At 48.5% G+C, this 11,239-nt stretch overlaps 1 protein-coding gene across 2 annotated transcripts in view; it reads right to left on the minus strand.

Moving 5' to 3' along the window:
* The window catches only part of Kcnip1 (potassium voltage-gated channel interacting protein 1), a 360,908-nt gene that overhangs the window by 211,763 nt on the left and 137,906 nt on the right, over positions 1–11,239 (minus strand). The window lies entirely within an intron of this gene.

Below are 11,239 nucleotides of genomic sequence, written 5' to 3' on the forward strand. Positions count from 1 at the left end.
AGAGAGAGAGAGAGAGAGAGAGAGAGAGAGAGAGAGAGAGAGAGAGACTTCAGAGAAAATCATTTAACCACTGCCTGCCTTTCTTGGGTGGGGGAAATTCTGCCCCACCCAAAAAGAGTTGTCATCAAGAAAGGCTCCCCTGAACTCTGTAGGAGGTGTTGGGGACCTGCAGAACCCCCCAGAGCCAGGGCTCCTCATTTCTAGTGACAGGAAGTGGGGGAAGTGGGGAGAGAGAGGTAGCTGTGAGTCTCCTTAGGCTCTTGCTGCCCCTCCCCCCTCTTCTGTGTTCTCTCTCTCTCTCTCTCTCTCTCTCTCTCTCTGTGTGTGTGTGTGTGTGTGTGTGTGTGTGTGTGTGTGTGTGTTTGCTTTCTCACCTGCTGATCAGTCATCTGTGGGGGCAGGTCCTTGAGTTAGGGACCCAGGGGGTAACCCTTGAATTTAGAAAGCAATCTCCCTTCCATGGCCTTCCCTTCAGGTGACAAGGACCCTCAAGTCCCACTTCAGTTTTCCACTGAAAAGGCAATGATTGGGGACCTGTGGCCTTACCTCCTAGTAGCAGTTAATGACAGGTGTCTCCCTAGAAAGCTCCGAATTTCCTCTTCCCCAGCCTAGCTGCCTGTTTGCCCTGTCTGCCTGGACTTTCACTGAGAATTCCATGTGCATTTGCACCGAGAATCCCCAATCCCCGCTGTTCCCAGACCCCTGTCCAGTCATTTCCTCTGCAGCACCCAGACACATGCTGTGTTTGGAGCTCACAGCACCCCTCAACATATGGCTTCATAAACAGGCATACATATATGCTACCACGAACATATGGGCACAGGTCTCTCAAGCCTACACAGACATTGAGATGCTGCGCACAGACTCCAAACCCATAATACACACAAGGGTGTGTGTGTGCACCTGTAAGACCTCAGCCAAGCCCCTCAGATGTGCTCACGGTGCAAAAAGCCATCAGCTCCCTCACACACCTAAACTTGCACAGAGAGGGGTGTGGTGTGACTCTGAGTTCCACCCAGTTCAAAGCCTCGGCTCTCTACCAGATGTTTCAGGATTGCCTGAGCCTTTTTCCCTGGAGTGCTGGAAGGCGATGGACATAGGAGGTGGTTCCTTTCTCTTTCTTGTCCTCTGGGAAAGGTAGGAAAGCCTGAAGTTGGGGTTCCCAGAAGATAACTAGTCTAGTGTGACTCAAGGAACAGAGGAAGGTCTTGATAAGGAGAACATGATGCTGCCCCAGATGTCTTTACAAGCTCCTCCAATATATCACACAGAGGCATTGCCCCTGCTGGCTCTGCTAGTCACATGCTTTGAAACCTCATAAGCAGGGCAGTATTTGCAAGATCACCAAAGCCCAGGACGCCACTCTCTTGTTTCCTTGCTACAATCCTCTGAAGAAGCACCCTACAGAGGAATCCCTCTGCTTTACAGACCACACATGGCCAAGTTATAGAGGTGTAGATTTAGTTGTCTCTGAGCCATGGGAATAGCATGAAGTTACTGGTATGAAGTTCTAGCCGCTGAGCCTTTTGTAGCCTGGCTTCGTCTACCAATTCTTCCTGTCTCTTGGTCTGCCTTTGGGGGAATCTAACCACACAAGCCCTCTCTATTGCCCAGAGGTGCCCTCTAGGGCCCTGCTTCAGGCCACTTGCCTATCCTCTGCTTAGCTATCCCACATCTGCTCTCTCTCTCTGGTAACCCTCTGCCAGCACGGATCTATTTCACTTCTCATCTCCGCTAGGAACCTCTCCTGGTGCCCAGCCAGTACCTCCTTTGGAGTTTCCTAAAAGAAGCACCCGAGGCTCCATTTTCCCACCTTACAACCTTCGATTTCATTGTCTTTCTTTCAATTTGTCTTTCCCTGTGTGCTGCTATAGCGCTACCCTATCTGTTCAGCTGCTGGTCTGACACAGATGTAGTCACTCTATGTGGGAGGGAGAGAGGGAGGAAGATGAGAGCTTTTGATTGTTGGTTTTGTTGTTGGCTAGGATCTTAGTTTCTTTCTTTTAACTGTGAAGAGATACCATGTCCAAGACAACTAAGAGAAGAAAGAGATTACTGGGGACTTGCTTACAGTTTCAGAGGGTGAGCCCATGCTCTTTATGGCAGGGAGCATGGCGGCAGGCAGGCAGGCAGCAGGCAGGCAGGCAGGCAGGCAGCAGGCAGGCAGGCAGGCAGGCAGGCATGGTATTGGAGCACTAGCTGAAAGCTTACAGTCTTATGTACAAGCACAGACAGAAACAGCTAACTGGGAATGCTGTGGGCTTTTGAAATCTCAAAGCCCACCTCAGTGACACCCCTCCTCCAACAAGACCACACCTCCTAAACCTTTCCAGTGCCACCAACTAAGGACCAAAAATTCAAATATATGAGCTTCTGGGGGCCCTTCTCATTCAAACCGCCATCCTCAGGGTTCAGTTAATTACTAAAAATTGATGACTGCTAGATTATTCTTGACCATTTAAGAAGCACACTGTCTCAAGCGAAGAGTCATTCACTCCCTCCGTCATTCAACAACTGCTTGTGACACCTCTGCCCACCCTCAACTGAATAGTTACACTCAAAGTAGCCCATTTATTCTTGCTATTACTCTAAGGGGTAGGTCTTATCCACAAACAAACACCACACACTGTGCAACAAAAGAGCATACATCATGTGGGACACATTCACAAAGTCTGAGGACTACATGGAGAAGAACACCCAGAAGAAGAGGGAAGGGAGGCAAACACAGCCCCTCTCCTGCCTCTTGGCAACTTGCACAACAGCAGCCGACTATGTGGAGAGGGAGAACACAGACAGGCAGGTATGGCATGCCCAGGGGATGCTCGAGGAGCACACCAGCAGTCACTGGCTGAGGACTTACTTGTGCTGCAGTCTCTGCCTGGAAGTGCTGGCTACCATGGGAGACTCATCCTACCTGGTCTAACCTGAGCTTCAGTGCTGCGTGCCCCTCTACTCTGCAGCTGAGCTAGCTCATTTCTTCCCCATTCTATCTCAGACTCCTCTCTCATCTGTCCTACTGTGAACTAAACTTTCGTGTGCCCACTAATTTGTTACATTAAAGCTGTAACCCCTAGCCTGGCTGCATTTGGAGACTGAGTCTCAAGGTTAAGGGTAGCGCTCTGGTTTTATAGATTCCGTGTCTCTCAAAAAAAAAAAAAAGCCAGATCCACTCCAGGAACCCTACTTGCACAAAGACGGGTGTGCACACTGGGATTTTCTACCACCTGTGATTAATGATTTCAGCTTGGTTGTCGACTCCCTGAGTCTGGGACTGCAAGAGACAGCTCCCTATTGCTTGAGCCACCTTGACTATAGGGTCCAGTGCTCAGTCTATGCCCTCAGAATGCACAGGAATCAAGGCATGAGCTTCTACATAGTACTTCTTTAGAACATTCCTCTGAGGCTATTTGAGGGGAAGGAGTGGGGTGGTCAGAGGTGCACGGGGATCCTGGGAAAGTATGTCAGTGCTTATCTGAGCATATTTAGCATAAAGCCTGTTCTTGCCCCCTCCTCTGGCCACTCTCCCGCTCCCTCCCCTTTCTTTTGTCCCTAACTTCATTCTTTTTTTTGTCCACCTGATCTTTCACCTTTCACCTTTCTTGGTCCCTTCTTCTTTTCCTTCCTATTCATCCTCCCCTCAACCTCACATCTTCCCATCCATCACATCAATGGCAGTTCCTCGTGCCACAAACAGAAGTAACAAGATGGCTGGAGTTTGGGAGTTGATAGAACTGAGTTCAGATCCACCCTGCCCCCTTGCTGTGTGACGCTGGGTATGATGAGCAGTCTCTCTGAGCCCTACTTCCATTTTGTGCATTATATGGACATTTCCCTCACCCTGCTGCTGTGAGGTTGGTGAGACACTTCATGCAAAGCCCTCAATATGTACCTAATACATCCATAAGCCTGTGATCGAGGCTGGTCACCTGCCGTGCCTGCTGCTGTGGACCAGGCCTGGCAATGCATTAATGGGTACAGAAGCCAGTAAGCCTCAGCCTTCCCTGTGGCTTCCATCTTTGCTCTTCATCTGTCGGGTAGGAAATCTATTCTCAGGGTCCCCATCTGGTATTAAAAGACTGAGATTAGTGGAAGCAGAGAATGCGGTTGGCACCTGATCATGTGCGGTTCAGTGCTACGCTCGCTCACTGCTTCTTGTTCCATTTCCCAAATGTTCCTCATGCATAAGTCGGCCTCCTCAAATAGACGGGAAGCTTTAGAAAGCAAAGGCAGAGGTTCCTGCTTTGCATACATACCCACTCCACCTCACCCCATCCCCCACACACGAAGGAGCTCCAGAGCCTCCTCAGGGGCCACAGATAGTCAACCTGACACCAGTCAAGATGTAAAGATGATTTCATCACTTAGCTCCTGAGGTCAAGTCTAGAGACTGTGTCTCTGTGTCCACTTCCTCGTCTGACCCATGAACATAGTCACTTCATGGGTTGGCATGAGGACTGGGCAAGACCAAAAGGAGAAAGGACATTGGCACCCTCCCCAAAGCACATGGCCCTTGTGTTGTCATTTACTTGGGGCTCAGTTAGCAATCCGGTCATCGATTCTACCCGTGATTGCTAAACACTGTATAGCTAAGTCAGGCTATATCCTGATCATGCAAGTCCACACTGAATAAGGGAAAGCAAGAAGTCCTGAGCTCAGGGAGCTGCTAGTTGTGGCTGCAGATTGTCCATCCATCAGTTCAACCCCTCGCAGTCTCAGTCCGTGCTGGAAGGAAAGAAGGATGCCGGAGAGTTCCGGGTGTCAGGTACTCAGAGGATCCTCACAGGACACATCTGTGCAGACGGATGCTACAAGCACAGTGACGCTTGCTATGTGACCTTGGGTAAAGCATCTGACTGTTGAGAAAGCCCCTCCCCTCACTCCATACCCCTCCCTAACCATGCTGAGAACATCAATGGCAAGAACGGGGAGAAGCCGAAAGTGCTTATAATTATCAAAATACCTAGTGGGGGTCTCCAGAGCTGGATGGCTGTCCTGACTTAGAAAACTTCCCTCTGTGCCTCAATTTCCCCTGCTGGTCCCTTTTACTTACATTTCCTCTGTCTCCACAGGAACGTGAAGAGAACTTTGAATAGGACTTGGGCTCAACGAGGAGCATCCTCTCAGGCCATGTTCCCGTGTATCAAGCATGGCTTCATCTGTCGAAGCTCATCATGTTCTCTTGGGAGCAGAACTAATGTGAGCTTCAGGGGAAGGGAGGAGAGGGCTGGGGACATCCAAATGCACAGGCTCTGGCACGTGCCCTGACTGGCTGCACACTGGCCCAAGGGATCCCCCTTCCTACTCTAGCGCTGGCGCAGGCGTCGCCAGGGCCGGGTGAGTTCAGACAGAGTGCAGCCACCCACGCAGCTGAGATGCTGCCAGCAGAGTGCTAAGTTGCCCAGATCCTGCGGAGGAGGGGGATTCCTGGAGCCCAGAGGCTTGGTGCCCACGCTACACTAGGAACAGGGTAGACACTTCATGCACCTTGATCGAGTGGCTCTCCAGGGATGGGCACGGGAAGATGGGAGGATTCAGATCTGTTCAAGCAGTAGAGTATCAGGAAACACTCTCAACCTTTCTCTCTAGAGCAACTGCGTGCGCATGAGCTTGCACTTAGACTATATAGAATCCATGAGTCTACCACAAAGCACATTTGTGGACATTCGGTTCAGAAACTACACCCATGAAAGAGGGAAGAAGGAAGGGGCATGACTTGTTTGCGTCTGAGCTGTGTGACTTCAACTTTATAAGGTCTGGTATTTACATGTATAAGATAGGCATGGCAACATCTAGGGTTAACTGAAGGTAGCATGTAAGGGTTCCCAAGGGTAGTTAGGAGGACTTCGAGGCCCAAGGTCATTGTTACATTGATGATGACCTTCATGCAGTCATCTGTGGCACCAGTGAAGGTGCTGAGTGAGCGCCTTTTGCTTGTCACAGCCGAGTCTGCCTTGGGGATGACAGGTCTGTGCTTACTGTGTTGCTCACAGTCTCAGGGGATGAAAATCTGACAAAGAACTGTCACATGCCAGCCATCAGAATCCCCTCTCAGTGTGTGCTATCCAGGATACCAGGCTTGACTCTGGCCACTGGCCAGCCCCACTCAAAATCCTAGGATAAATAAAAGTTGAGACCACCAGAGGTCTAGGTCAGCTTAGGAAGGTGAAAATCATAGGAGAAGAACCACACACAAAGGATGAGAGTCAGAGGATGTGGAGAGTCAGGGATGAGGGTCTGAGCAGGGATGGGGCAAAGGTGAGGGAGGCTGTGGTTCACCATCCCTTGTCTCCCTATGGTACTGAGTTTCGTGGCAGACATGCGCTGCAAAATTCAGAATTTCTTGTCTTTGTTAAGTATGTGCAGAAAGTGGCTCCCTCTCACCTGCTTGGGCAAGTGCATTCATTCCCCGACATCACTCTTCTCTGGTTATGTAATTGTGACGTTAACGAGGGCAGCCATCCTCCTTGGTGTTCTTCCCATGTTCCAGTAACATGCCGAGCCTCACTTCATCATTTCAATAGCCTCGTGTGGCCAGCACTTTCATTAGCTCTCATTTAGTATATGAGGCACCTACGGCGCAGAGAGGGTGCTGGCCTGTCCAATGTCACTTAGAAAGTGAGTGGTGGAGCCGGCTTGCAGTTCAGTACCTCTGCTTTTGAGCTCCCAGTTTTCCCTCCTGCCACCCTGGCAACTGACATCTCCTCCGGGGAGGTAGAAGCATACCAAGGGCTAGCAGATATTCTAAATTTTCTCAGAGCTGAAAGACAGAAGCCGAGTGAAGGTGCAGGGTCCTGGAGCCTCTGAATGACAAGTCTGACTCTCAGGGTACCCCCCCCCCACCTAGTGCTCTGGGGCTGCAGCCATAGCCTGCTAGGGCATGTGCAGGATCTTTTTCCACACATTCTACAAACGAACACCCAGGAGGAAGAGATCAGGGAGGGAGGATAGAAAGACAGCCAGAGGACCTGATAATCATTAGTAATAATGCCAGCTATAAACGGATGGATGCACCCAGCACCACACCGCAGCAGTGAACCTGTCAGTATGATCCAGTTCTTGGTGCACACAGCTGTCTGGGAGTGAGGCAGCCCCAGTGGAGTGAGGAATCTAAGGACTCCTGTCACTATTGTATTGAGGGTTGACTCTGGGACAAGGTCTGCTGAAACATGGGAGTATAAAGCTGGGGGAATCTTCATAGAATTCATTATTTCCTGTGAGCACATACTCAGCTCCACATTTGAGACCTATGAACTCTCCTGCCTAGGCTGTAGGATATAGAAACAGAGGGTTATTTTCTTGGGTTTTGGCACATGGAAGTTTAGCATGCAATAAAAAGCCTGGAATGGTCTACTCTTATCAGTAAGAGAGTAGCTGAGAGAGATTTCGTCCTTGACAATTGCAGGGGGCACTTGGGGGTTGATATCTGCTTAGCTCATTGGAAGCACAGGCTCTGGTAGGGTGTGGATGCTGAGAGAACTCCAAAGACTGGATACGGCTAGAGTGATGGAAATGGCTCCTTTCTGTGTAGAAATGTTATACAGCTGCAGACCTCATGCCTACACCAAATAGGAGTCCTGATCTGCCCCTTCTGGGTGAATCTCGAAAGAACAATCATGTTCCCAAGCCTGAGAGTAGCTGGCTCAGAAGTCACAGGGCACCCGCAAATGTCTGGTCTAGGCTGAGTGGTCCCAGCTGTGACCCAATGGTACAGTGATCACACTGAGCATAAGGAGGGGCTATCTGGGGCTGCATACCCGAAGTGAAGCCTACCTCTACTGCAGTGTACTGTAAACCTACTCCAAATGTTCAGACGATGTTGGGCACTGAGTATTTTGAACTATTTTCTTATCGCTGAGAGAAATGGGAACTTGGAACAGAAATTAAAGTTCAGCCATTTGTGAAATAGGCAGAGCCACATGGCTGGCACATCACAGTAAGCTGTGGATATGGAGATTCCAGCAGCATCCCTGTGGCAGGTAGTGCTCTCTTCTCCATTTCATAGATTGGTAAACGGAGGCGCAGATTGATGATGGCGTCTGCCCCAGACACAAACCTGACAGGATCTATAGTATAAGGCTCTGAGCTCAACTTTGTCTGCCTTCAAGGGCCGAGCCTTTCTCCTCTCAGATGAGAAGCCAGAGAGAAACAAGGAGCCAGAGAGAAAGAAGGAGATAACTGTGGCATCATGGAGTAGGGTGACCGAGGATATGCACTCCCATACTCCAGAATGGCTACCCCACATCACAGAAGAGCAGTAGGGAAAGCCTTTGTCTTGGATGACATCACAGAACCCATGCACACGGCTCAGCACATCCAAGAGCAGGGGGAGTGGGAAGAGAAAGAGGAGGAGGAAGAGGAGGAAAAAGAGGAGGAGAAGGAGGGATACTTGCTACCTGCCTTCCTGAGAAGACCACCCTTTCCCCCAGGAGCTGAGGGAGAGGGCAAAAGGCTGCTTCTCCCCTCTGTGTATTTTATGGAAAGTTTCCCTTCTTTGTTCCCACAGAACAGTCTTGGCAATGGTTACTCATCGGGCTCATTTCTGGTTTCTGGTGTCCTGTCTTGCACTGAGCTGACCCACAACATCTGAATGTGTTGGGTTCATTCTGGCGCTAGGGTTGCTAATTGTTAGTCCTGAGCTCATTTCTGGGCTGGAATCTTCGTGATGCATTAGTATTCATGCTCACAGCGTGGGGATGCTCGAGATGGGGGATGCTAGGCAGATGAGCCTCACTTTCAGGCTGATGTGCGCTGTAGAAGAGAGACAGTTTGTGAAGAGCCAATGATAGCAAGTGGGAGGACACTAAGGAAGGCAGAGGACCCAAGGCTAGACCCTACAAGGAGCATCTCACACTTTCGGTGTCAACAGGATCTGCCATCTGTGATGGATGCTCTCCTAGGCACTCTTCCTCCAGCAATCCAGTCAACTCGGGATCCTGCTTGGCCTCACTTGTCCTGGGATGACACCAAAGATGCAGAGAGAGGCAAGCGGTCATGAGTCTTGCCCTCAGGAAGCTCACAGTCCTGAGGAGATCATTTGAAGACAGAGATAGGTAAGAGCGACATTAGCTTAGCGAAGAGACATAAAATTTAATTTAGGAAAGAAAAACTGAGAAGGCAAATGGACCAGACAAGGCTCTTTCAGAACGATGTTTGACTGGAGCCTCGAGAGGCCATAAAAATTTGCTAACATAAGGCTTTTGTCAACAGATGATTTGATGCATGGACCTGCCTTTCCCCAGTTCCAAAGGAGTCAGCCTATTTCAAGTTCATAGAAGGAGCCTGCTGGGCCGGGCAATAGTGTATCATGAATCCCATTATGGATTTCCCAAACCTACAGCTGGAAAAAGCAGATACAAACATCATGAGTGGCTTCACAAAGCCTATGATTCATGATTGAAATGAGGGACTGAGTCAGCCAGAAACAACTGGATCGTCCTAAAGCTCTGGGGATGGAACCTTCCTAGCTTCAGTAGACAACCTCTGTTAGCCAGCTTTCTGTCACAACCATACCTGAGAAAACCAGTGTATGAAGGCTAAAGGTTTGCTGTGCACTGGACCTGCAGTGGCACACTGTCTTTTCCCTTTTAATTTCATAAAATACCACAGCAAAAGCAACTTAAGGGTGGAAGCTTATACTTGGCCTATTAGCACCAGTCCATCATGGTAGTAGGAGCATGAGGCAGCTGGTCACACTGCACTTGCTGTCAGGAAGCAGAGAGATGAATGCTGTCAATTCTTAGTTCATTTTTACTCAGTACAGGACCCAGCCTGTGAAATGTTGCTTCCTACTTTTAGGGTGGGTCATCCTTCCTCAGTTTACCTCATCAGGAAAATCTCTCAGAAGCATGCCCTTATCTTATTTCCTAGCTGATTCATAGATCCTGTCAAGCTGATATCAATATAAAACACCATAAATCTTGCCCTTGTCAACGTGATGCCCCAACATATCACTTTAAAATCATAATTCATCCTTTGTCCCCATAGGTTCATGGCCATCTCATAATGCAAAATGAATTTCAGTCCAACTTCAAAACCACCAGTAGGATTTAACAGTTTCAGCATTGTTTAAAAGTATAAATGTAGAGTCTCTTCTGAGATGCAAGTACTCCCTTAACTCTGAGCCCCTGGACAATCAACAACAAGTTACATAGTTCAATTATTCGATGGCATACAGTAAACATTCTCATTCCAAAACAGAATATAGCAAGAGATGGTTAGATCAAAACAACACCAAAACCCAGCTGGTAAAACACCATATGGGTGATGCTGCCAAGTTCTGATAAGTTCCCAGGAGTGTGAACAGAGATTGGTACAAAGGGGAAGGTCATGGAGCCTGAGCCCACTGAAGCACAGCTTAGTAGCTTTGTGCACTGATCCCAGGAAAACACTTCCCTGGGTATTTGCTTTCTAGGAGCAGAAGACCCCTTCAGCTGAATTCTCTGTTCAAACTCTCTTCTTTCAAATAAATTTACATTTTTAAAAGTTAGAGCCTGTCACGGGGGGATCTTACACACACACACGCACACACACACACACACATACACACACACTATCCCATGTCAGGGCAGGATATTGTTCTTTAACCATTATAGCCTCCTTTGAAGTTCTCATGGCTGTAATTTTTAGTGTGTTCAAGCTCTTATCCTCAACAAACTACACATTTTTAATGTGCCAAACTTTATGCTCTTCTCACTACAGACTTGAATAAGTACAGTAAACAGTCTGATCATATCCCAGTCTGATTTCCCTGCCTTGAAATTTCCTCCATCAAACAAAATAACTAGTCCATTATAATTAGATTCAACCTCATGCAAACTCTCGGAACACGGACAGAATGAAGCCAATACATGGATTTTCTAAAACATCACATAAATGGTCCTTAACCTTTTCCCCAATATAGCCCTTGCTTCCCTCTTAAATCTTATGATCCATGCTTCTATTTTCCACGTTTCTTTCAGTGTTTCCATGTTCCAAGCCCTGAGAGAATGGCTCATTAACCTCTGCTTCCAACATGCTAACCTAAAGTACCAAACACTTCCACATTTCAGCCTCAAAATATTTCCCAAGAACTACACAGTCAGGTTTATCACAGCAATGGTAACACTCTCCCATATTGTTTTCTGTACTTTTCTTACTCATATAATGGAATGGCTGGCTCAAAGCAACGAGAAAAAGACAGACAGACAGACATTGAGAGAGAGAGAGAGAGAGAGAGAGAGAGAGAGAGAGAGAGAGAGAG

This window comes from Grammomys surdaster, unplaced genomic scaffold (assembly GCF_004785775.1).
Source record: "Grammomys surdaster isolate TR1022 unplaced genomic scaffold, NIH_TR_1.0 126121, whole genome shotgun sequence".
In the NCBI taxonomy this organism is placed as follows: Eukaryota; Metazoa; Chordata; class Mammalia; order Rodentia; family Muridae; genus Grammomys; species Grammomys surdaster.